Here is a 27,951-nt window from a genome sequence, read left to right as displayed (position 1 = left end):
CTGATGAAAGGTAAGTAGATTTGATATGAAAGTCAAATATACTTGAGATCCCCCCTTCTCTAAGAGCCCCTCTTTAAATTAAGACTTTGCCAGGTGATTAAGAAGGACGCCAGTGCTTCAAAGGGAAGCAGAGCCTTGTTCTTTGCTGCTCCACGGGCGACCAGCTCTCTTTCCCTTCGTCCAGATGGAGGCTTTGTTCTCCCGAAGTTGGTCAGGTGCTGTGCCTGTCCAAAAAAGGGAAGCGAGAGAAGCTTTAGGAGCCTGCACCTGTTTAAAAAGCAATGCCGCTCCCTCAGCTCCAAAGCCCCGAACATCAAATGCCTCCCTTTGCCAGGCAGCTTGGCTATTCCCCAGGCGTTTTCAATCTAGTTGGGTAAAACAAAAATTGCATAATTTGTCATTATTTTCAAGGAATGAGATGTGCCTTCCACAATCCCTTTCGAGTTAAATACAATGATGCTGAGCTTCCTGTGAATGCCAATGCCTTCTTTCTCAGAAAGAATAGACATAAAGAATGGGAAAAGAAACACCCAATTGATTGCCTGTAATTTGCTCTGGTATTTGTTATTGATGTATTCTTTGTATGCATTTTAGGGATAGGTAGCAAAAAAATTATTTTCCCAGTCTCCAATAAAGAGAAGCCAACCACTCTGAAAAAAGCTGGGACTGGAAGCCAGGACTTCTGAGTCAACTTCGAGATTCAAAACAAACAAATCAAATCAATTTCGGCAAGTCACAAGTCATAATCATTCAATTTCCTCATCTTTAAAATGTGGATTAAAATTATCTCCTCTAAATAGATCCCATTTAATTATGAAGCTAAAGTGAAAAAATTGATAAGAAAGTGCTTTAAAACGTTTAATATTCTGTACAAATGTAAAGTAGTTTGAATGAGAAATAAGGAGCGGGGCAGGACTCATACATGGGGATCCTATCGCTCTTTTTCTGTGGTGAAAAACTTCAAATCCAGGTGGGCAGGAGAGTGAGGAGCAAAGAAAAGAACTCCGAACAATCGTTGGAAAGCAAGAGCATCCTAAATCTCGTCTATTAAGAGCAGAGAAAAACACCTAAAACCGCCACCATATTTTTTTGTGTACAGTGCCTTTCTGCTGCCACTTGGTTACAACAATAGTGGAGAAAAGTAGGCCCATAAAGCAAGATTGATTGCTGGGAAGATGATCAATTGCTTCTGTGAAAGGGGAAAAAACTGATAAACGTTTTTTTTTCCCTCTCTTCACAACCTTTTGCTAAAGCTGTGCAAAATGTGTCATGCATAAAAAGTATGCAATTTTCATGTAATTAGAGGAACACAAGATGAAAATGAGTTCCATCAGAGCAATCAAGGATGGTAATGTGGTATGTATTTGTCAGTGCCTATTTGTCATGAAAGCAAAACCCAACAAGTTATATATTTTATTTCATTTTAACTCTGAAAAACATAAATGCCATTTTGCCATGGCCAAATCTATAAATTTCAATAATCCTCCGTTTTTTTTGGAACTGCAGATTAGATCATTTTACTCTTTTAAAGAATAGAATACTATCTTACGTAAAACACTGAGATTACAGGACAGATTTATTCCACAGAGGGTCAGATTTACGACAGGAGGCGATAGGTTTACAGTTTGCTATACAAGAAACACACTATAATTTATTTTCTCTAAAAATACACTTGCATCTTACAGTAGCATGTACTTCTGATCCCATCCCCGTACCTCCAAAACCAATGGTATTAGGTTTTTATATTCTTGTTGGGCAAAAGGATATAAATTTTTCTTCTTTACTCTTACTTTTCCCTCCCTCGCTCCTTCCCTTCCTCTCTTCCTTGCTTCCTCCCTCCCATTCTCACTTTCTTTCTTCTTGCTTTCCTACCTTCCTTCCATCTTTCGCATTCACTCAGATATTTATTTATTTATTTATGTTATTTGAAACCATTTACTGAGCATCAAAATTGTGCCAAGCATGCTAAATTCTGGTAATATAAAAAGAAAAAAGACCTGCCCCATGTTCTCAAGCTGATTTCACTTAGTGGGGACAGAGACCAGCAAGCAATCCATGCAGCGGGATAGCGTCGTAATATGACTAGCTTCGGGCGTGTATGGGGGTAGTTTGTGCTCTGATTGGCAAAGCTAGTGGGAAGATTGCACTCAAATAGCCCACTCCTACTGTAGGAATTAGTTAGGCCAGATGTGGGAAAGGCTGTCCAGGCAGAGGAATGAGTAAAGGCAAACGATGTGAGGAATGCTTTGTGAAAAGTGCAACTAGTTAATTATTTCTGTGGTGGAAATTGTGGGAGGCAACTAATAAGGCCAATGAAGTGAATTAGAAAAGGACAAATGGGGTAGATCCTTATAGGCCAGGCTGATGCCTCAGTGCAACAGGAAGGCTTTTGATGTTTAAAGCAGAAAGATGGTATAATCAAGTCTGCACGTAGAAGACACCCCCAGCAGCAGCGGGGAGATGGATGTGAGTGGGTAAAACCAGTTAGGTATCTATTACAGTAACCCAGGCAAGAGCTAGTGACAGTTGGAACCAAGGTGAGCGATAGCCAAGTCTGTAATACCTCCCAGAAGAATTTACATGATTTAGAAATGGATTCTAAATAGGGATGAGGCAAAGGGAAGACTTCAAATATTTAACACAGGAAACTGGGTGGATAGGCATACTTTTTAGTAAGTTAGGGAACACAAGAAATGGAGCAAATATTACTTGGAAGATAATGTGTTACAATTTGGACCTGGTTAATTTGAGATAATGGTGGAATGTTAGAAATAGATAACCATTGTATACACATCTGGATAGTAGAAATCCAGACACTTTTCCCTTCCCAAAATATTGTGAGCTTCTAAAGTTGTCAGATTGAGGGTTGCCCAGAAAACATTCATTCATTCATTCAAAAATATATATTGAGGGGCACCTGGGTGGCTCAGTCAGTTAAGTGTCCAACTCCGGCTCAGGTCATGATTTCACAGGTTCGTGGGTTGGAGCCCCAAGTCAGGCTCTGTGCTGACAGCTTGGAGCCTTCTTGGGATTCTGTGTCTGACTCTTGCTCTGCCCCTCCCCCACTCATGAGCGCGCGTGTGCGCTCTCGCTCTCTCTCTCTCTCTCTCTCTCTCACTTTCTCTCTCTCTCTCTCTCTCTTTCAGAATAAACATTAAAAGATAAAAAATAAATTTAAAAAAATATATATTGAGCATCTACAATGTGTAAAGAAATAGTAAAGCACAAGAGCTCTCTCTAAAATTAGACATTTTAAAACGCATACCCTACCTTTGCCAGTTATGAGCTCCTTGACACAGAGCATTTACAATACCCTGTTAAGTCTCAGGTTCCTTCTCTGAAATGAGAGTGATCACATCTACACTACAGGATTATGAGGTTTAAGGCAGAGGAAACACACCGAGTAACTAGCCCAGGGCCTCACAAAAGGTTATACAATTAGCATCATTGAGATCCAAGTCACTGAAATTTTTGTGAAGTCCACAAATATAAAAATACTTCCAGGAAATTTGAGCCTTCAAATTATTATTTATTATTATTATTATTACTATTATTCCTTATATCTAGTGGCAACTAAAGCTAAATAGGTCATCTAAAAGTGCTTAGAAAAAATATAATTTGGTAGCTCAGTATAGCAAATAACCCTTATTGTAAACCCACTACTGAGAAAATATGAGCTACATTTATATCAATGCTAGTAATAATGATAATACTGATAATAGCTAATGTTTATGTAGTGTTTTCTCATTTACTGAACACTTGAACATATACTGGCCTCTAATTTTCTTTTCATATAGTGTCCCTTTCTGGCTTGGATATCAAGGTATTGTAAACTCAGTTGGAAAGCATTCCATCTCCTATTGTTTGAAAGAGTGTGAGAAGAATGATATTAATTCTTAAATGTTGGGTAGAATTCACCTGGAAAGCCATCTGGCCCTCTTCTTTCCTTTTTGGGGAAGTTTTATGACTGATTCAATCTCCTTACTACTAACCAGAAATCTATTTCTTCATGATTCAGTCTTTGTAGGTTTTATATTTCTAGGAATTTAACCTTTTTTTTCTAGATTGTCTAATTCGTTCATATAGTATTGTTCATAATAGTTTCCTATGACTCTTTTTATTTGTGTGGTATCAGCTATAATCATTTCTATTTTATTTATAATGTTATTTATTTGAGTGTTCTCCTCTTGCTTTGTCTATTTTATCTTAAAAAAAAAACAGTTCTTGGTTTCATCAGCCTTTCTTACTATTTTTTCTTGTCTCTATATCACTTATTTCTGTTCTGACACAACAAACTTCGGGTATAGTTTGGTTTTTTTTCTTGTTCCCTAAGATGCAGTCAGGTTGCTTATCTGACTTCTCTCTCTGTTCTTCATGAAGGCATTTATTGTTAGAAGCTGCGCTTTAAAACCATTTTTGCTCTCGCCCATACATCTTGGCATGTTATATTTCCAAGTTCAGTAGTCTCAAGATGTTTTTTGGATTCTATCTTTTTGACTTCTTCTTTGACCTATTGATTATTCAGGAGCATTTTGTTTATTCACCACATACTTGTGAATTTTCCAGTTTTCAACTTGTAATTAGTTGGTATTTTCATACCATTGTGATCAGAAAAGATGCTTGATATGCTTTCACTTTTCTTAAATCTATGAAGATGTATTTTGTGGCCTAACATATGACCTAGTCTGGAAAATGTTCCATGCACACTCGAGAAGAATGTGTAGTCTGCTGCTGTTCAATAGAATGTTCTGTGTATGTCGGTTAGATACATCTGGTCTTACTCATGGTTGAAACCCAGTGTTTTCCTATTGATTTTCTCTCTAAATGATCTATCCATTGTTGAAAGTGGCATATTGAAATCTCCTGCTCTTATTGTATTGCAATTTCTCTCTTCAGATATGTTAATATTTGCTTTATATATTTAGGCACTCCTTTGTTGGGTGCATAAATATTTACAAATATTATATCCTCTTGGTGGATTGAACTCTCTATTATTATATAATGACCTGCTTTGTCTCTTGTTACAGTTTTTGGCTTACGGGCTATTTTGTCTAATGTAACTATATCCACTTATATGATTTCTTTAAAAGTAGGATAGTGATACAATTCTGGCCAATAAGATTGAAAATGATGTCTGGTAGACAGCTTCTGGGAAAGTTTTTCTTGTGTTAAAAGGGAAAAATGTATAAGAAAAGGAAGATGGAAAAGAAAAATCCCTCATTAAAAACCCAATATAGGTTTTTGATGGGCAGGTATCCCCAATGTGTTACTGCTGGTATAGGAAATCCCATTTGCCCAAACCTGCCACCTGCTCATTCTATGGGCATCTCTAGTCTGGGCTATCTAAATAACCATCCTTTCAGTAATATAATACCCTGTGCCTTTTGTAATACTTTTTGGTAGGTACATAATTCATGTTCATCATTTATTTGTTTACTATGGAGGAAGGATTTGGGATGTGGTTTATAACTCTTTTCTGGCTATCCAATAATCCAATGAGTATTTGACAATTAGCAATTTGATATACTAGAGTATTATCTCTAACTTACATTTCTTTCTTATTCCGTTTTATTTCTTCTTTTTCTATAATGTGTGTAACATTTGTGTTCTATTCCTCATGAATGTACTGTCAAGGTAACTTATTTTTATTTTGCCATTTGCTCACTCCTCTAAAAAAATCAATCTCTCTTTCCATCTCATCATCTCTCTCTCTCTCTCTTTCTTTAACTAAGTTGCATTTTCTTCCACTTTTGTAAACTGGGACAAATGGTTCCCAAATTTTATAATGATGGAGCATCCTGAAACTAAGGATTTCGGTGTTACCTCCTTTCTTCTTCAAGGTTAATTTAGTATTTTTTCAAATTACTTACATTCTTATTATTTTCATTAGCTTCTTGTTCTGTAAAACAATATACACAATATTTTCATGTATTTTGCTTTGTTTGTCATTTGGCCTTATTTTGCACAGTCATTTAAAGTATGCTTAGAGAACAATTTCTGATGTCAATAACTTAGATGTCAGTAAACTTTTTATGTTAAGACCCAAGGAAAAATTATTTAGGCCACATGTCCCAACTATTCCACTCTGCAACTGTAGTCCAGAAGCAGCCATAGACAATACATAAAATGATGAGTATGGTTGGGCCTCACTACTACTTTATTTACGAAAGCAGGAGATGGGCTAGCTGCCATTGACTATAGTTTGCTGTTGCCTGTAAATCTAATCCATTAGTTTTCTATATTCTGGGTGGACAGAGCCACCCTTTGGGTTCCCCAGGTGATTTAACTATAAGGAGCTCAGCAATTCTAACAGTTTTGGAAAGAAGATCCTGAGTCCTTGAGTAACCTCAACTGTGGTACATACATCGTCTACATGTTCCTAATGTCAAACAGGTTACCTAAAATACAGACTAGATAATATAAAATTTTAAGTCTATAGGTTTGTGGGGTCCCAGGGTGGCTCAGTTGGTTAAGTGCCTGAGTTGGGTCAGGCCATGATCTCATGGTTTGTGGGTTCAAACCCCATGTTGGGCTCTGTGCTGACTGCTTGCTCAGAGCCTGGAGCCTGCTTCAGATTCCGTGTGTCCTTCTCTCTCTGCCCCTCCCTGCTCACACTCTGTCTCACTCTATCTCTCAAAAATAAATAAATGTAAAAAATATTAAGTCTGTATGTTTGTTATAATCAAGGTTTTAATAAATAGGATTTGATTTCAAATAATATAGATCATTGTGTCTCTTTTCCTTATCCTGTTAAATCAGATTTTTTTTCTTCTTGTTTATTTTTATCCACAGATATATGGAAATCACAACTTTGTGGTCATAACTAGATCCCTGGCTTCTCACTGCAAAATAAGAAAAAATGACCAAAGTGTGGCTGAGCAGATATTTTACAAAATAATGTGATAAGAACTGAAGCATGTACTGCACCTGCCTGCATTTTGTTGGTCAAAACTTATTTGACTACATTCATGTGCATCTATTTCAGGACTCTCTCTTCTGTTCCATTTATCTATGCATATATCCTGTGACCACTACCACACCGTCTTAATTTCTGTAGCTTTATAGTAAGTACCAAAGTCAGGTAAGTGTCTGTCCTCTAATTTGGCTCTTCTTCTTCAATAATCCATTGGTTTTAGTGGGTATTTTGCTTCTCCCTATAGACCTTAGAATTGGTTGTTAATGTCCACAAAATAACTTACCAAAATTTGAAATAGAATTGCATTTAATCTATCGATCACATTGGGAAGAACTGACATGTTGGCAATAATTAGTCTCCCAATCTAGGAACATGAAATATCTCTCCATTTATTTAATTCTTCTTTAATTTTGTTCATAAGAGTTTTATAATTTTCTTCAAATAGAGCTTGTACATATTTTGTTAGACTTATACCTAGTATTTGATTTTAGGGGAGCTAATGTAAATGATATTGCATCTTTATTTTCATATTCCATTTGTTCAGTTTTGATCAATAAAAAAGTGATTAACTGTTGTATATAACCTTAGAGCCAGCAGTCTTGTTATAATTGCTTATTAGTTCCAGGAGTTGTAGTTGTTGTTGGTGGTGATGGTTCTTTCAGCTTTTCTACATACATAGTCATGTTATCTATGAACAAAGATAGCTTTCTTTCTTCCTTCTTAACTTATATACATGTTATTTCCTTTTCTTGCCTTATTGTATTAGCTAGTACTCCCAGTCTGAAAAGGGATGGTGATAAGGGGTATTCTTACCTTGTTCCTAATCTTAGTGGAAAATCTTTGAGTTTCTTACAACTTAGTATAATGTTAGGTGTTGATTTCTTAAAGATAATCTTTATCAAGTTAAGGAAGTTTTCCTCTCTTCTTTGTTTATGGAGCCTGACTGCATTCTTCTGGCTGAATTATAGATACAAAGCAGTAGGAAAAGTGACTATATTATTCATTTTTAAATGTTTATTTATTTATTTAGAGAGAGAGAGGGAGAGAGAAGGTAAGTAGGGGAGGGACAGAGAGAGAGAGGGAGAGAATATCCCAAGCAGGCTCTACAATGTTAGTGCAGAGTCTGATGTGGGGTTTGAACCCATGAACCATGAGATCATGACCTAAGTGAAAATCAAGGGTCAGACTTTTAACCAGCTGAGCCACTTAGGCATCTTGAAAAATGACTAGATTTATTCTTAAAGCTGAAATACTTTGCATGAACTCAGAAACTCCCAGTTATTTAAGACATGTGACAATCATCCTTTATTTCTAATTTTACAAGTTAATGATATACCCTGCTCTGCCCCCTTTACCCCCCTTTCATTATCACAGGATTGGGCTTTGATTACTGGCTTTTGCTTATTCTGAAACACAACAATCTTTTGCTCCTTAGAAACCCATCTGCTTACATAGTTAATAGCCATTTGCTCTTTTCCTGTTCCTCCTAACTTTTCCTGAGTTACCTTGACTCTTTGCTCATGCCTGTTTATAATCTCTAGCAACGGAAAGTTTCCTAACCTTAGTTTATAGATGCAGAGGCCCAATTTATTGAAGTTCAATCCTTACCTGGAATTCTCTTGCTGATGTGCTATGAGGAAAGTAGACTGCATCTGAACTGCTCATATTTCCACTTCTAAAATGTAAAGAGAGAGCAAATGTCAATGAAAGTAGAAATGAAAGGTGACTGAACAAAAAGCAACCAGAAAAATGAAGCATAAACTCCATGGGCATGCATAGTGTGTACCGTGTGTGCATATGCAGTGTGTGTGCATGTGCATGTGTGTGTGTACATATGCATATCTGAACTTGAATGTTAAGGATTGAAAACTCAGTAAATATAACAGTCTTAGTTTTTATGTAAATTATCGGTGAATAATTTCTTTTGTGAGTCTTTGAAAATACCTTCCCAAAAGGGAAAGAAGAGTTCTGCATAACCCAAGACAAAAGATAGAAACTAAGACAAAGAATGATATGTAAAATCTGGGCCTCTGCCAGCAAGTCTTGAGTGGGATAATTCTATCTCTCTTGATATAAATTACAATCAAATGCATGTTATTTCTCATTCAATTGTTAGATAAAACTAGATGAGTTAGATTTGACTTGGAGAGGAGATGAAATGGAATAGTGTAAAGGCAATTTGTGAATTGGGAGGCTATAAGTATATACCCAGATATAGACAAAAATCACTAGAGAGCCTTTGTTAACTCAGTGTCAGCACCCTGAGTTCTGGTCTCTGGTCCATGCAAAGATTTCAGGACCATGAAAGGCATATTTTTAAGGAAAATATTACAATCTTCAGTTAGCAGGGGTTTTTGTCCAAGACCCAGATGGAAGGTGTCAACAAAATAAACTTGTCCCCCACCTCTATCTTTACCCCCTATCGATAAACAAACCTATACCACTGGGTTTGTTTATTCCAAAGTGAATAAGCATGTGCTCACCACCAACAAAACATTGTTGGTTTCACACTCCAGTGACTCTAAGGCCATCTGTCCAGGTATTAAGTATTTTGATTCTTCCTTGACCATAAAATGGTTATCAAGTATAATATCCTGCAAGTGCCATCCACAGACGACTGACTGAGGAAATGAAGATAGGCTCAAGGCTCTCTCTACAGGAGAATCTGAGAACCAGGAATGACATAAAGCAACATGAACACTTAGAAGGTAGACTGAACTAGAAGCAGAAAATTTGAGTTCTAGTAGGATTATGCTCCAAAATATGTAAACGAAGGTACTTCTCTTAGCTTTACTACTGGTTAAAAGAGGGTGTTGAACACATGTGTAAACCCAGTCACTAATTGTTCAGGGCCCTGTGCTAGGCAGCACAGTATACATAAGGAGGGGTGAAAGTCATCACTTTGGAGGGTGTTCAGTAAAATTGGGCGCTCTGACAAGTGCACAGGGTGGGATATAAAACAAGTCTGCACAAAAAGAGAAAGTATGCAGAAGGATGAGAGAGAGGGGATGAAAAAATCTGACCTTCTTGAAGAGGGGTTCAAAATCTAGTTGCACTTAAGAGAATGGATCCACGATTGTCAGGCTTTTGCCAGGACCTGATATATAATTTTATGTGGGTCCCACACTGCTACCGACTAGGACATAAGGGGCTTTGAAAAATAATATGAACTCTATCCCTTTTTTCCTACCCAAAATTCATATGAGAATCGCAAGTGAGTAAAAATTGTAACATATTTGCAACAGAGGTAAATTATTTAACATTTTGAGGATTTAACTATTCATATTAGCACATGAAGCTCACCTCAAAGTCAAAGAATCCACACCAATTGAGAAAGGTTGAGACAGAGTTTTGAATCTTTGAGGGTTTTTTTGGGTTATAAATAAAAAGAGTAAAACACTAAATAATCATGAAATGATATCACTAGCATTTTTTATTTAAAAAAAGAGGGTAGAAGATATAATCAGCCATAAATATTCAGCAATTGATTATCAAAAATGTGTACTAGGCTTCTGGATATAATCTGAAATGCAGTTTTAAGTATTCATATAAAATGGATTTATAATATAATGGAATAAGCAGTTTGCATTCTATTTGATGTGATTACATATCGATATTTATTCTTTCCTATCTTCTTTATCTTCTTGATGACATTGTCTCAGCGAGACATTAGGGAAATAGAAAACAAGTGAATTCTAGGTCAATGCTGGCAACTCAAGACACAGATAGTCAATATCATAACTTGAATATATTGAGCCATATTGGGGCAGTTGGACAAGGCTGAGATTCTCTCTACTGAATCCAACTCACCTGCCCCAATTTGGCGTCAGTGCCTGGGAAGTAACTTGGAGTGATGAAAAGAGCATGCATTTCTGAGGCAGATAGATCTGAGTTAAAATATGTTTCATCCCTGAGTCACCTGGAAAAGTTAATAATCTTTTTGCTTAAAAGGGTACACACCATTTGCTTAAAAGGGTACAAGCTACACCTTTTGCTTAAAAGGGTAAAAGCATCTATCTTTTGGTGAATATTATACATTTTGTCTTGCATTTGCCTACTGGAGCTTTAGACCTGCTAATGCATTGCATTCAGACAACCCTGTTTGAAAATCAAATGATATAATGTATAAACATCTATGTAATAAACACTCAATACATTTTTCTTATCTTAATTTTATACTCATCTGATATTAACCCATCAATTTGATATGTTCCATTTAGAAAGCTATGGGAGTTTAAATAGAAGAGAAACTTCTGTCCAGGACTGGAAATAGTAACTTCACCTTATGATCAATGTATCTATGAGGCAATAGCAAATGTTGAGATTCACTTCACCTTTACTTTGCTTAATGCACTTAAAACTCTCTTCACCCACACTTTCTATGATAAACAGGCCTACAGCGCTGTTCATAGAAAAATAAATATGAAAATAAATAAATAAATAGATTCCCAGAGCCAGCTTGGAAGAACGTTTGATAATCTGAACCATTACGGAGGTGAAATTTCATTACACAGATGGTGACATCCTGATGTCTATCATCAAAACACAGCAGGTAGAAACTATCAGCCAGGCCCATTCCCTTCTATAAAATTACACTTATATTAATGTCACTCCAGATTTCATTATGCGGAAAATGATATTGCACAGATCTCCAGCACTAGGAGGGCAGCGGGGGGGTGGGGGTGAGGGGTGGTGAGGGAAAAATAAGGGGATCGTGATGGAAGGGTGGCAGAAGAATCTGTCTGTCGAGAGGCCATAGAAACAAATTCAGATGAGACCTTCCCAGGACTGGCAGACAGAAAGAATAAAAGTAAATGTATATATAAAGGTATACTTTAAAAATTCTTGTTGATTCTGCTACCAGTTCCTGCTGCCTCTTGACTGACCAGCTCCAGACGTCCTCTGCAAGCCCCCAGTGGAATGTTTAAAAGGCCCTCCTGTGGGAAGCAAGGAGATTTGCAGTTAATTTTTATTAATGAAGGATGACAGGCATCTCCATTTAGCCAACAAGATGTTACACCAGTCCAAGATAAACGCCCCTATGTTGGGAGCGGACATCCCCACCCCCATTTAATGTCTCTCTTTCTCTCTCTCTCTGTCTCTGTCTCTCTCACATACATACACACACGCGCACACACTTAAACATGCTCACGGGCACTAGAGAATTAAGAAACAAAGGAAAAGATCTCTGTATTTATATATGTTTATTCTGCTATCAAAAGAGGGAGGAATGAGGATTGCATGAGAGCCTCCTGGGTGGAGGTGGATGACAGCACAACCTACTCATTTCTGCTGCTGTCTCCCATTACTCCTGTCCATCCCCACACCTTCTCCTTTCTGCTCACTCCCCCTAGAGAAATCATTGCCCTTTCTGATAGGAATTAGGGCACCATATCACCTTTCTAACTGGCCCAGCTGCCTCCACTTGAGCTTTTCTATCTTACCTTCTATGCTGTGGCAAGTTTGGTCTTCCCATAATACAAACATATTATATTAAGTTTCTGATGAAAAGCCCTCGGGCCTCTTCTGACTTCTCAGATAAATGAAAATTTCTCACTATGACCCTTGGGACACATTATAGAGCAGGGCCTGCCTACATCCCAGATTTGGTTTCTTTCTGTGTCTATTTGGTTTGTGCTCCTTCATTAATATTTTGTTTTATTTTTTTCCTCTTTACATGGATTTCTCATTTTTAGCTATAAACTTGATAATGTGAGAATTTCCTCCCTAAGATGTACCCTTTCTTCTGCAAATGATCATTGATTATTCACCAGTGTTGGGGATGTATAAGACTTGTGTCCCCTTAAAATAATACTTTTGGCAATTTGATTTCATGTCCCATTTTAACTCCATTATGCTGCCCATTTGAAGTATACCATCTTCCCTGCTCTAAACCCATGAAGGAAGCATCATATCCTGCACTCTATGACTTGCTTATATTGTCCCTTCCTAGGAAATAGTCATCACACATATCTTGGGTTGAATCCTACCCAACCCTAAAGAACAGGTCATCCTCATCTTCTCTATGAAAATTCCTCAAGTATATTGACCTCTATTCATCTCTTCTCTAAGTATATAATATTTATATAGAGTATACTTTTGCATGTAACTTTTATTGCTTTCAAAGAGATGTCGAATATTCTGGTCTCATCAAATGGAGTATAATCTCCACTGTTTATGGCATCTTTTAAAAAGTTTCTCACAGTACTGATCTTAGAGTGTCAGTAGTGTCTTAGAGTAGACAGTAAATACATAATGAAAAATGGCTGAAATAAGAAATTAATTAACTAGTAGTCCAGCTCATGAAGGAATTGGTGGATGAGTTTTATTTTTAATCTTTAATTACTTTCATGTTTATTTATTTATTTTGAGAGAGAGCAAGAGCAAGGAAGGGGCAGAGAGAGAGAGAGACAGAGAGAGAGAGAGCGAGAGAGAGAGAGAGAGAGAGAAAGAGAGAATCCCAAGCAGGCTCCACACTGTCAGTGTAGAGCCCAGTGCGGGACTCAATCTTAAGAATTGCAAGATCATGGCCTGAACCAAAATCCAGAGCCACAGTTCAACCAAGTGAGCCCCTCGGTCACCTCTATTTTTAAAATTTTAATGAATATATATGTATTGTATCTAAAATATATACATTATATTTTATATTTTTATATATGATACTTCTATTATATTATAATTTTATGTTATATTATATTTTTGTGATATTTATATTCATAGTTCTCTACTCATATTGTTTTGCAGCTTCAAGAACCATAATACTTTCAGTTACCCTTTCCTGAGGTCATTTCATGCCTCAAGATTAAACAATTATAATGTCATTATTTTACCATGTAGACTCCTCAGGTACTCTTCCTGGGGTTCCTTCATCTCTCTTTCACACTTCCTTTTACAGGAAATTGTATGAATTAAAAGACCAAAACCAGGATTTGACTTATAATATGGACTGCAGAACTTTACAAAAATACCCTCCGTACTTAAATGTTGCAGTCTTAACCAGGGCTTTCCAAACTTTCGGGTACCCACAGATTAATTACTGGCGCTGGCTGGCTCTCAGACAGAAAGCTCATAGAGATTTCAGCACAGTATGCTTTAGGGACTGTCTGGAATCACAATAATTCTACTCCACATGTGATTCTCTGCAGGTGCAATACAGAGTGCATTTTGAGAAGTATTAGTTAGAGATCAATTAAATAGAAATGTATGAGTCTGGATGTAAAGTTATTTATAGGCAAAACTAAACACCAGCAACTTGATAATCTATCTTCTTCTACTGCTCTCTACAACTTATTGTTTTACCTTCGCTCAACAAGAAATTCTGAGTTTCACAGCATGTACCATTCCATTCATATTTACATTCTCCACCAAAAACTAAAGTTACAAAATTACCCCCACTCCAATCAGACTTTTCATTTACCAAGTCAAATAACACCCAGGACTTGATTTCATTAGCTAGAACATTGATAATACAATGCAAATGGCTACAGAACGGATGAAATTGGGATCCTCTAATTGCCCTCTTTAATCCAAATTAATCTTCAAATGGTGCAGGATAACTTGCATCTTTTTTTGTGAATTTTCCTCTAAAACTAATCTATTTCTAGTCTGTAATTCCCTTAAGACCCCTTCCATTACCCAATTTCTGATATGACTAGTAAACATACATATAGACACATACGCGCGCACACACACACACCCCTAAATTTCAAGGACAAATTTATTGTACTATGCCCTAGCCTTAAGTCTCATTAAACTCTTTGTTCTTGACTAAATCCATAAATAGTTTTAAACTTTCGTTAAGGCCAGTATGATACAGTCATCCCTAAGTACAAGATTGAATTGACGCAGTGTATCCTTTATATTAAAGAACAAGAAAGGGTGCCTAGGTAGCTCAATCGGTTAAGTTTCTGACTTCGACTCAGGTCATGATCTAATGGTTTGTGTGTTTGAGTCCTGTATTGGGCTCGCTGCTGTCAGCATGGAGTCTGCTTTGGATCCTCTGTCTCCCTCTCTCTTTCTGTCTCTCCCTGACTTGCTCTCTCTTTCTCTTCCTCTCTCTCAAAAATAAATAAACATTAAAAAAAATTGACTTGGATTTACAGTCAGTCAATTCAATTAATTTGAATACTACTTCTCTATCACAGGAAATCCAATTTAACTTATTTGAGATAAAATGTAGACACAATAAAATTCATGCCTGTTAAGTGTACATTTTGGTAACTTTCGAAAACTATACACATATATTTAACTGCCAGTACAATTAATTTATAGAACATTTCCATCAACTCCAAAATATTCCTGTGCACCTTCAAATTCATTCACTCCTCCCCCTTCATGTCCCGTACCAAGCAAATATAGATCTAATTGCACTCAATTTTTATTTCCTAAAAATTAATATAAATGAAAAGATATACATAGCATATACATTTCCATCCCTGGCTTCTTTAACTCAGGATGATATTTTAAAGATACAGCCATGTTGTTTTGTGTATTAGTGGTTTGCTGTGTTATTGCTAATACTCCATTATGTGGAGGCACACCATTTTGTTTATGTGTTTACCTACAGATGGAAGTTTAGGTTGGAAGCTTATTATAAGTAAAACTACCATGAAAACTTGAGAACAAGTCTTTGTTTGGAGATGTTTTTATTTCTCTTAGATAGATACCTAACAGTGAAATTATTAAGTTATATGCTAAGTGTGTATTTTAACGTTATGGGAAATTGCCAGTTTTCCTTAGTGCTTGTACCATTTCAAATTCCCACCAAAAATTATAAAAGTTCATTTGGTGCCCACCCTGACCATCAAATAGGCAGTCTTTTCAGTTTTAGTAGTTCTAGTGGTTGTTTTAATTTGTATTTCTCTGATTTGACTAATAATGATGAAAGCTCAGGGCTTGTTTACTCATACACCTCTTCTAAAGTGTCTATTCACATATCCTGCACCATATTTTGTGAGTTCGTTTTCTTTTTTAGGAGGTTAGAAAAGCGTTACTGACATAATTTTATAGCTTTTTCTTTCATTTTAATAATTGAGTTTTTCAAAGAATAGAAGTCTTTAATTTGCATGATGTCTGAATTATTCACTTTTTCTTTTATGGTTCATGGTTTTTGCATCCTAAGAAATCTTGGCCTATCCAAAGATTGCAATGATTTTCTCTTATGTTTCATATTTGAAAATTTACGGTTTTAACTTTTACACGTAGACCTCTCATCCATTTTAAGTTAAATTTTTAATGTCGTGTGAGGTAGGGGTCAAGGTTTAGTTTCTTTCTTATGGATAACCCAACTGTTCCAGCACCATTTGTTGAATAAAGCTTTCATTTACCTATTGCATTACTCTGTCAGCTGTGTCAAAAATCATTTGATCCTACATGGGTTGACCCACCTCTGGACTTTCAATTCTGATCTGTTGATCTTTATGTCTATCTTTATATCAATCACATTGTCTTACAAGTTTGATTGAATCTTTGCATGCAAAGTAGATCAATAATTGCAGTCTATTTTTAAGTCTATTTGATAGGATCTCCTAGTGTTGCAAAATGCATTTCTCTTGCCTGCCTATATCCAGTAAATTAACAGTAATACATGGATAATATCTTGGACACAAGTTCAACTTTTTATACCACAATACTTACTGGGTGTTACTATACACTTTGATAATTAATCTTTAAAAGAGGAACTTGGAAATTAATTTTTAAATTACCTTCTTTATTCATATAATCCCATATTTGCTAATTTGAGTTGAGGAATTTATAGTTATTTTGATTTTAGGAGTCCAAGGGAATAAAAAAGTTCTGGAAATCACAAAGCAGATATAAGTTATTATCAGTCCAATGATGGGTACAAGAAAACCATTCTGAAGGCAGGGATTAGTCAACAGCATTGACTCTGGATTATAGAGAAACTGAACCACAGATAAATTGTGTTTAGTCAACTCAGAGGAGGCAGAACTTCCTGGGGTTAATATTGGAAAGCTCTGGTTTCAATATTTGTAATCGCTCAGCATTTTCCTTCTCTGAACATCCACAAAGCGACACTCTCAAATAAGAGCTGGTCACACCTAACAAGATCCGAGTCAAAATATGGAGCCGCACAAGAATGACAAGAATAACTAAGTATGTGCAGCAGGTATTTCAACATCACCTAAGTTTCTCATTCAATGTATTCAGTATCAGCTACATTTATGTGCAAGGCCCAGTGCAAAATTAGAATGTAAGACTCCTTGTTCAAATATCATTATGAACTTCAAGGCTGCAAAAGTTGAGCATTAAACAAGGTATGAGTCCTTCTAGGTGGGAGGTCATGTATGACTGCAGAGGTTGCCTCAATGAAGCTGGCCCTAAATTCATACGGTGACCTAAATTATCCTCATGTTACCAATGAGGAAGCTAAAGAATAGAAATGTAAACTGGCTTCCATAAGATTATGAAGCTGAAGTCATGAAGCTAGAGAAGAAAGGTTTTCTGATTCTAAAGAATGTCTACACTAAAATATCCAAACACCATAACAGGTGATATAATAAAATAAGTTGACGAAAGTAAGGAAGGCATAGGGAGAAAGAGAGGGTGGGAAAATAGCCCTGAACTCCTTTGGCACAGTTTGAAATTTGGAGAACTAGCCTTCCATTCAACAGTCAATTGTGAAGGACCTTGGGTAAGTTACTAAGGAATTTGAAGAATTCTTGATATATGTATGCATCACCTATATCAGAATTATTTAGGGTACATGTTAAAAATCAGATCCCTTACAGAAATGCTGATGCATAGGAGCACATGTACCCCAATGTTCATAGCAGCAATGTCAACAATAGCCAAAACATGGAAAAAGCCTAAATGTCCATCACCGGATGAGTGGATCTAGAAGATGTGGTATATATACACAATGGAGTATTACATGACAATGAGAAAGAATGAAATCTGGCCATTTGTAGCAAAGTGGATGGACCTCAAGGGTGTCATGCTAAGCGAAATAAGTCAGGCAGAGAAGGACAGATACCATAGGTTTGCACTCGTAGGTCTAACAGGAGAACAGGAGAAACCTAATGGAGGACCAGGGGGAGGGGAAGAGGGAAAGAGAGCTGGGGAGAGAGAGGGATGCAAAACCCGAGAGACTATTGAATACTGAAAATGAACCGAGGGTTGAAGGGGTAGGGCGAAGGGGAAAAGAGGTGGTGATGATGGAGGAGGGCACTTGTGGGGAAGAGCACTGGGTGTTGTATGGAAACCAATCTGACAATAAACTATTTTAAAAAAAATTTAAAAAAATCAGATCCCTCGGTTCCCAAATACACATACAGGACCAGAATCCCAAGGATTCATCCTCAGAACATGCAACTCCTGAATGATAGCACGTAGTTTACTCATCGTTTTCAAATCGAGACTCAAAATCAACCTCAGTGACTACAGACAACCCGAGTTCTACGTTACAGACCCAACCTCTTTCCAGTTCATGTAAGGAACTAAGAGTGCAGAAAACACTAAGGACCATGGCACTTTTAGAAATGATTAATATTTCAAATATATAGAACAAAAGTAGACATAGAGGGGAAAGCAAAAAACATGGAAAAATAAAAAATAGAAATAAACTAGTAAGAGAGAATTGAGAATTTCCTGAGGTGATATCTGGTCAAAGATCACAATAGGATAACCAGGCTTAGTAGCAAACTTAGATTAAAGTGAAAGGATCAAAATTCTAGTAAAAGTGATGTCAGTGGGGGCAAATTTTACTGAATATTGCAAAATTTCCTCTACAACAATGCTTCAAGCGCTAAAAATTTTTTTTATCACTTTCTTCAAAACATTTGTTTTACATTCAATTTTCTCACAAAAGAAAGTAAAAGTAGAGAAGGGAAAACAAAATAAAGTAAGAAAATAAAATCACAAAGGAATCTTTGGCTTCATTGCTACAGAACCTTTTGCGCCTGCCTTTGGAGTTCCCTCCGCTCACTGGAGAGAACACAAGGGAGCATGTTTTTCTGCCCAATGTGGAATCAAACACCCAGCCTCTCCTCTGAGCGGCTCTGTTGGCAGTCACGCATGGATCAGCTCCAGGACCGGCAGATTTCAGGCCCCCAGAGAGATGCGAGATTGCAAAGGGCAGGGAAGATTGGCAAAAATATTGACTTTGATATTTCATCACTTCACATTTCCAAAGAGTAGGAATGCACGGACAACTGCACCTTTCTAATCAGATGCTACCAGAGGGCCCCAGCGAGCACGCACATGAAAGACTGCAATACCAACAAAGCCCCGAAAAGAATGATTCATATTAGAGCAAAGTCAAGAGCAGCATTTGTGCTTCTCTCTGCTTGATTTCTCTGTTCATCTGTTTGGGTAGCACTTTACAGCTTCCTGTTATGGGACTTGTCAGCTTTCTGTTTTCCCATGCTCTTTTGACCTCATTTACCCTTCCAGAGTGTATATAGCTCCCCTGACTCTTAAGATCTGAATGGTGACAAGCAGCACCCCAATTTTTTTCCCCACCACTTGTTCTAATATCAGAGATGTCACCTGAGCAGAAATAGTGAATATTATTCAGTGCTTAAGGGGATGTATGTATCTGGGAATGACATCATCTTATGTGGGGTTGTAGATTCTAGGGAAAGAGGATTTGAAGAATGGGGAAAAGGTTATTTAAAAGAGTAGTTGGAAGAAATAAAAAACAAACCTACTTATGTTTCATATATTCTTTTTATAGTCTTTGACTCATAAAATACTATAAACATCTTATTCTATTAAAAAGTAATTTTGCAAATAAGATATGTAAGAATGAGGTAATTTTTGTCTAATCATTTTCTTTTAAAAAATGATTTTATTTTTAAGTAATCTCTACACTCAATGTGGGGACCAAACTTACAAAACCAAGATCAAGAGTCACACACTCCACTTACTGAGCCACTCAGGTACCCCTAATCTTTTTTTTTAAGGTCATGTGCTATTTTTGAGAGAGAGAGAGAGAGAGAGAGAGAGCGCGCGCGCGCGCGAGCGAGCATGGGAGAGGCAGTAAAAAAGAAAGAGAGAGTATCCCAAGCAGGCTTCGTACTGTCAGCCCAGAGCCCAGTGCAGAACTCATACTCATGCACCTGAGACAAAATCAAGAGGCGGACACCTAAGCGACTAAGCCACCCAGGCACCCCAAAGCTTCTTTTTTTTAAATGTAGCTATGCCACAAATAATTTCTGTGATTGCCTTTCTATGATGTGTGACTATTATCCTATGTACCCTCAAAATCCAGATCTGTTGTCACCTCTCCCATGAAGCCATCCCCAGCCCCCACGTGCCGGTTACTCAGCCTCTTCCTTGCATATCCCGCTATTAGGCACTTACTACACCTTATTACAATATGTGTTTGAACATCCGCCTTTCATACTGGAAGCTTAAATTGTGTTTATTTTATATTTTGACCTCCTTTAAAGATTGTTGGCTTTGTCTCAGCACATATTAGGTGTTCGATGTTTTGTTGTTTCTGTTGCTGCTATTTTTTTCACTTGTAAATATGACTCTTGGTTAGAATTGACATAACACACATTGGCTCTGGCAGTTTGCTTTGCTGACATCTTTCCAAACAGCATCCCCAGCTACTTACTCCTCATTTAGGCATTACCTCTAAATGCATTTCCTTCTTCCACATTAAAATCATTCTTTCTTGGGATGTGTTTTCTTGCCTGATACGTACTAGTACATAAGAACAGAAATTTTACCTATATCTTGGTTATGAAGACAAAAGAAAAGAATGTTTAATACATGCCTGACACATGCTAAAGTGCTCAATATATGCTACCTATATGTACAGATAAGCACTTAACCGTGATATTTATTATAAGCATTATTTGGAATGTTGTCTGATTTTAGAATCATTTTTAATTAGAGAAAACAGAGCCTTAAAAAGCACCTGATGGGCAACACCCTTTATCTTCCAGCCATCTCAGAATGACATGCCACCCCTCAAATTTTCTCTGGCTCTAAAGCCTTCCACTGCCTTAGAGCTCTATCCAACCTCCAGCTTATCGGGAAGTAGGATTAGGAAATTGCCTTTTGATGAACTCTTTTAAGTCTGTTTCTCTGTACTTTCCACTTGGGAATGATGGAAGTAGGTGGCCCACGTTGTCCCTTCTTGAGTCAAACCACAGCAATTACACCAACTTGAACCCATTGGTTTGTAGTGCTCAGGTTGCACACCACCTTTAGCATGATTAGAAATCCAAGGTTAGTTCATCCACACATACAGGAAACACACACACACACACACACACACACACACACACACACACATCATCTACAATGATAAGGAAAGTAAGGCAAAACCATGCACAAAATAAGGTTAACAGTCTATTTGTGTACAATATATTTTCTTTTATAGAACTCTCTAAATTCATTCTTACCTAAGTTTTGCAAAAACAAAAGGAAACAAGCAAACAAACAAAGAAAAAAAACCAGGTCAAACCAATCAGAAAAGTCTTTCTGAGTGAGATATGTCAGGAAATGTTATCTCCATCATAGAAGAAGAGGAAATGGAGGCAGAGTTATTATTTCTAAGGCTATGACACCTGCCAGGGTCAGAGATGGCTCTGGTGCAGCACTCCTTGACCTATCTGCTTCATCTTGCCATGAATCCAAGAAAAGCACTAGCTCTGGACCAATCCACAGCAGAATATGACAAAGTACATGTTGTTGGAAGCCATTTCTGAACTCACTAAGTTGAGATAACTCCTTGTGAGGTAAGGCAGGTTTTCAAGGCCTCTTGCCATTAGATGGTGACCGATACTTACCCCCACTCAATTATTTTTGCTTGAGTACCAGCCCCCAAGGTACCTTGTTGATTGGTATTGGGAGTGCCTTGTTCCCTTATTCTAAAATGTGCAGATGGCATCTTGTGAAGAAACTTATTATAGGAATTTCTTCTTTTGTGTTTAGGGGAGCAAATATTAAATTTCCTGAGAAATCTGTTTTACTTCCCCTCAAGAAAACAGGCTATTGACTCCTGCTCACAAAGAACTAACTTTTGCCCTTGCTATGCTAAAAGCATTGTCTTGTATTTTAGTGCTAAAGATACCTTCCTTCCCCATATGATAAGCATCTAAATCATGTACATCACTCACTATTGATAAAGATTATGCATTAGTCTTCTACCAATCTATATTCTGGGAAATTTTTACATGCCAAAAGAATTTGTCATCAGGAATCATTGTCTAAGGCAAGTGTGAATTCTGGGCTGGCCGTATACATTTTTTTTCCATAAATAAAGTTGGCTCTCAGGTCAGTGCAGAGATGCCTGCCTGGTGATCAGAAAGAAACTCATGGCTCTCTCATTCCCTCCCCCTTTTGCCAACACTGTCCATCCTTCAAAGAGCCCTGGACCTGCTGGAGCTGGACGCCAGCAGCATGTGAGACTCATGTCGGGGCTAGTGATCTGAAGGAGGTGAACTTCTAAGTCTGCGGGAACCAGCCCTTTAGGAAACTCACTGAATTGTGTGTGGTCACTCTATGTTCCCTTGATCGTCTCTTCCTTTATAGTTTCCCCAAATTTATCTCAGACCCACATGGTTACGTAGCATTTCCATCTTCCACTTATTAAAAGCTGTTCTCCAGACTTACCGTCTGGAGAGAATTTGGGTATACCAGTCCCATAGAAGCGATCTCCTCAAGTGAACTTACATTTGAACAAGGAACAACGATGGTTGGATTTCAGTCACAGCAACTTGCTGGAATATTTTTGAATGAAGCTAGCAAGGATCCATAACTCATACCTCATCATCCATTCTTCCTAATGTGTGTAGTTCCTGGAGCAAGAGTACAATTGGAGATCCACATAACATATGTTTGAATATTTAAATTTCTATAAGTCAAACCAACAAACCATTAATCTATATTTGAACTTCCTACTTAAAATACACACTTTCATAACAACCTGGAAGGGCATATTTGAATTTAGAATTCTTTGACTCTTCAATGCTCTGGACCAGAAACATGGCAGTGTGGGGAGAGGTGACCCTCCTTTTCCTTTCCTATCACTGGCTCTGTCCAGCAATGCAGGTTACACATGTGTGATCAGTTGAGACTGCACATCAAATTCCATCTACACTGGTTGTAAAGAATTTCCTTGTGGCTTTCCCTTGACCCTAGGAATGAGTACATGAGCTACTTCCTCAGTGGTAAGACTTGAAAGAGCCCTTGCACAGCCCTTAGAAGTGAGCTTGGGACTGATTTGGCAAAGAATGCCAAGGTCCCATACACATAGAGCATGGTCTAGAAGAGGAATAAGGGCTCCAAGTGAAGCTCCATCTGCACAAGTTCACGGGTGCCTCCCCATGAAGAGAGGAGGGTCAGAAAGGTATTCTCTAAAACTGGTATCCAGGCTCAGGGTTCCTCTTGCCTGAAACTGATGTAGGCACTGTCAGCACCTGCTGGATCAGCCTATGTGGAGAGTGAATTTCACGCAAGGTTCAGGATAAAGACACAGGATGTCTATTTTTAGAATCTAAGAGACTAAGTTATGCCAAACTTGAAAGAAATGGTGATGTGATGAGATATCCTTTCCATCTATGAGCCCTAAATCTCATTCAGGTTTTAGAGAGTGAGACCACAAAGTTGGGGAAAAATTTGAGATTATCTCAAAGACTATATTGGGGAATTAAGAAGCAACATTGACTGCTGGAGAGGGAGAAAAATGTGGTAGCAGTCTGTAGGGAAGGTGGCACTTCTATAACAGATGGGCTGACTGGATTTTTTTTTAATGATGATTTTATGCCTTTGGCAGAAGTTTTTTTTATGTAATTTAGGAAAGAGGGAAAACAACATAAAGACAATTGATACTGTTCTTTAAGACTGGGGAAAGGACATCAAAATTAGAGTTGTTTGTGGTGCTAGGTTGAAAACATAAAATATTTATGAACATTTTACTAAAAGACTTGCCTTCGAAATTGTTGAAATGAAGCCAGGTTTCAAATACACATTGGGTCAGCTGTACAGTGTGAAGTTCCCTGAAAGGAAAGAGTCAGTCAATTAAAAGAATCCAATGTCTTGTATTAGCTCTCTCACGTCTCTCACCTATTTTACTACTTTAACTGCTGATGGTTTTTTGTGCTACCTAAATCTACACTTTTCTATCCATCCTCCCAAAAAGTGAATGTGAATGTGTGATCTTTAGGCACTTTTAGCTGTTCCTTATCAGCTGCATTTGAATTTCATACTCCTTAAAGCAACTTGGAAAATGACCCTCACTATCTGGCCTTAATCAATTTTTTCTAACTTCATTTCCTGACTATCTCCCCTGAATAACCCATGGAAAGTTTCTGTCTACTATGACATGCTCTTTTAAGCCTTGTGCCTCTGCATATTCTATTCATTCTACCTTGATCACCTCTTTCTGCCATACTTGCTCTTGATGAACTACTATTTATCTATGAATCCTTACTTTTAAAAACCACCTTTTCTTGAATATTTTACAGTTCCCCAAGGGAGAGTTAGTTATTTCTTCTTCTGTGTGTGCCCACATTTTGGGCACATCCCCAGAAGGGCAGTGTACTTCTCATCTAGGTCTGCCAGCACACCCTCAGCATTTTCTTCTAAGTGAAGCCAGCTACCACCCTTTACATTTCAAAGGCCTGCTGAAGTTATATATATATCAAATTATGAGAAAATAACATCTAGCAGAAGGAAACCTCATCTGTTTCTTGTCTTTCTTTTATGAGTAAGGAATTTTATTTTTCCTCAGAAGCTACTCAACAGAGCTACCTATTAGGTCATATGCTCACCCCTAAACCAATCACTACCAAGTGTAATCAAATTACCATGCTTAAAGAACGTGTAACAGTGTTATCTTCCCCCAGGTAGTTGCACAAACGTGGAATTCTTTTGAGAAAGTGGAATAGGAAAATGAGCACTGGCATTGGCAACTAACAGTATTTACTCTGTAAGTAAAGTGACTTGACCTACACAAATTCACGAGTCCTGCAGCCTATCATACACAGGTACTGTCATTATAAAACACAAAATTTAAAACAAAACACAACCAAAACTATTGGAGAATTACTTACTAAGTAGATGAACTCTTCCCAGATGAACCCATCTTCTGAGTTGTGATCTGATCTCTGAAACACTATCTAATATTTGCTGCTGTTTTTTCCCTTGTAACAACATGAAACCTGAGACCATGGTTTGGAGCTGCCCACTTGAATCTCTTGTGATTCTTCTTCTTTTTTTTTTTTTTTTTTAAGTTTATCTATTTATTTTGAGAAAGAGTGTACATGCAAGCAGGGAAGCAACAGGGAGAGAGGAAGAGAGAGAATCCCAAGCAGGCTGTGCACTGTCAGCACTGAGCTAGACACAGAGCTTAATTGCATGAAGCGTGAGATCATGACCTGAGTAGAAATCAAGAGTTGGATGCTCAACCAACCGAACCACCCATGTGCCCCTCATGGTCGTTCTTAAAGAGTAACTCAAAATCTTTGTTTTCTGGTTCCCTATAGTGATAAAAGTCAAAAGAAAAATAATTCAACTTGGGGAAAAGACAAATATTTCAGTATGTTGGAAACTGAAACTTCATATTAGCTATCTCAAAACTCCTTAATTTCATAAAAACAGGTGTTTTTTTTTAAGTGCTATGGTGCTATGTAGAAGTATTAGGAATGAATTTTGGTACCAGGTAAATTTGAGACTTATCCCCTTTGGAGGTTCTTATATAGCCATGATCAATGATGAAAATTAATAGCAGTCTACCACTACATTCATAGGCAGGACCACGTAGGCCTTGGATTCCTGATGACCAAGTGTTTGTTTCACACCATTGGAATAAGACATCTGGCCAACTGGAATTCTGGACTAAGACCAAAGACTATACTATGCCTTGGGGAAAATAATACCAGCTAAGGTATTTTGATATGCAATATAAATGACAAGTATTGCTTTTATCTATAATTGTTCATATGTGTTTCCATGTGTTCTAATTATTCTCTTTTTACTATACAAAAGATATATTGGTTACTAGATTTACTATGTAGTCCACAGCTTTTAGATGATCTGGTAACATCTGGGTGGGATTATGATGGAATTAGAGAGGAGAAATGTACAACATATGGAGATTGTGGATTCCAACACAAACAGCATTTAAAGGAGCCTATGATATTCCCTGTGGATAAAGCAAACCAAGATATGTTTGAATTGCCTCCCTGCTGGAAGGTGATGATTGTGTTTATATTTGTTCTCCTGAATCATATTAGACAGAAGTATCCTTAAGATTCTGTATGTAGCAAGATGGCAGCCAGGGCATGAAAGATAGAATATCTACATTACCACACTAGAGAAAGAATCAGGGAGCTAGGTGGCAGGGAGACCAGAATAGCAGACGCAAGCTGGAGCTGTCTCAGGCAATTAGCACCTATGGTCAGTCAACCTATGCCCAATGTCTCTTTGTCTATGAACATGCCCCATTCCACAGACCAGAGCTTGGGAAATAGCTACTGAAGTGTTCTTCAAACACTACTGATTAAATCAGGATCAGATGTCTCTGTGAGTCAAAGGGAACTGGATAGATACTACATGATGAACAATAGTGTATTCAGTCATAAATGACTCTATCCAATGAGGTTAATAATAATTAAATAGGCCAATCAGATTAGCTACTTCTGTAATTTATACTAAAGTATGGAGAATTTTTAATAGGCAGGAAATCGACACAAACACAACAGAAATGAATACACAATGAATAAAGTAAAGTTCCTTTGCCCACTTTGCTTTTGGGATGGGCATTGTGTGGAGCTGGGATCAAGAATGGATTGATAATTGGAAACTTCCTTTACATACCTTCTCTAGTTAATAAAAACAAAGAGATACAGAGGCCAGTGAATTTACATTTTGATGGGGCAGGAAAGAAAAAACTCTGCAAATAAATCCCCTGAATAAAAATGGTCATATTAGAACAGCTAGATTAAATTGTGTATATCAAAATCCCCTGGATGATACTTCATTCTATCATTTAGCAAGAGATTGCTAGGGATTAGTAACTGAATATAGGACAAAATACAAAATATTGGTGAGATACTGACCCTTCATTTAGAGGATTCATATACTTATGTATATCTGTTTGTATATATGTTTACGTACATATTTATACTTATTTCATTTAGAAAGTAGTTAAAGAGAGAAAGTTACCTGCTCTCATAACATGTTGCCAAGAATTTTGGGGAATATATCAAGAAAAATTATGTCTTCCAAGGCTTTTTAGATCACACATATCACAAAGAAAAAAAATCAAGGCAAACCTAGGCCAGTGCATGGGTTTGAAGTCATCAAATTATATAATCAGAGATGCTTAGATTTAGAAGGAAATGTAGAGGTCACATTAATAGATATACATGGAAAGAATAATTGGTTTAATGCGTGAAAGAACCAATGAGTCCAATAAGAGCCTTACTGAATTGCCTACTATATTGCCTTGAATTGTTATTTACTTTTCATGTATATTAATTAATACATCTGAACCCTTCTCTCAGTGTTTGCATCATTCCTTGTGTATGGGACATAGTTAAGAAGTCCTTGGTACATATTTATTGAATTTATACTGTCAGAAGATAACTATGCTAAATGGGGAAAATGGATAATCATTTTGTTTTCATCAATCAATCAAAAAGATTTATTGAATATTTAATGACCAATAAACGTGAAAGATAGTATAGGATAAAATATGTATTCATGAATAAGCACCAAGTAATTCAGAAAAATACATCTTTAAATTCATTTAAAAAAAGGTAACCTATATTATAAATATCTTTTGGAGAATGGTGATTTCTTATAGATAGCTGTTTTTGTTGTGGATAGGATTCTCCCAGTATAGACAAAAAAAATGAATTTTCACAAAACAAAATATTTCCTCCTAATTTCATTGACTTCAATATTCAATACCTTCCTCTTAATATTCACCTTCCTAAAACATCCTATCCAAGGTGGATACACTTGAAAAATTGCTCATCATACTCCTTTCTATGGATTCCATGTCACTTCTCTCTCTCTCTCTCCCTCCCTCTCTCTCTCTCTCTCTC

General features: G+C 37.2%; 1 long non-coding RNA gene across 1 annotated transcript; it reads right to left on the bottom strand.

Moving 5' to 3' along the window:
• Positions 1-112: 112 nt before the first annotated feature.
• On the bottom strand, positions 113-22,627 carry LOC115277654. The gene is made up of 4 exons (XR_003902459.1): positions 22,571-22,627; positions 11,751-11,853; positions 8,525-8,591; positions 113-224 (listed from the first exon to the last, which is right to left on the bottom strand). It is a non-coding gene; the product is annotated as an uncharacterized LOC115277654 (long non-coding RNA).
• Positions 22,628-27,951: the final 5,324 nt, after the last annotated feature.

The sequence above is a fragment of the Suricata suricatta genome, chromosome 14 (assembly GCF_006229205.1).
Source record: "Suricata suricatta isolate VVHF042 chromosome 14, meerkat_22Aug2017_6uvM2_HiC, whole genome shotgun sequence".
NCBI classification, from domain to species: Eukaryota; Metazoa; Chordata; class Mammalia; order Carnivora; family Herpestidae; genus Suricata; species Suricata suricatta.
Note: the sequence above shows the minus strand (reverse complement) of the source record. Positions and strands in the feature narration are given on the sequence as shown.